Genomic DNA, 236 nt, shown 5'->3' with positions numbered 1-236 from the left:
AGCGCCCATGGAAATTTTTGCATTCTGCCGACGTTCTCTTTTTCTCGTCCTTGTCTTCCAGTTCCTTACGTTCATGCTCTTCCAAACTAACCTGAATGCAATGTTGAGGATCCAGGTAGAACGAGATGAAGACGATGGTTTACACGGTATGAAGGAGCACTGAACAAGGGTAAAGGCGATACGCCTCAGTTCTCAGGCTCGACCTGCGAACTGAGGCGTATCACCTTTACCATTGT

This window comes from Amblyomma maculatum, chromosome 11 (genome assembly GCF_055883805.1).
Source record: "Amblyomma maculatum isolate TAMU_Amacu chromosome 11, ASM5588380v1, whole genome shotgun sequence".
In the NCBI taxonomy this organism is placed as follows: Eukaryota; Metazoa; Arthropoda; class Arachnida; order Ixodida; family Ixodidae; genus Amblyomma; species Amblyomma maculatum.
This window is presented reverse-complemented; position numbering follows the sequence as displayed.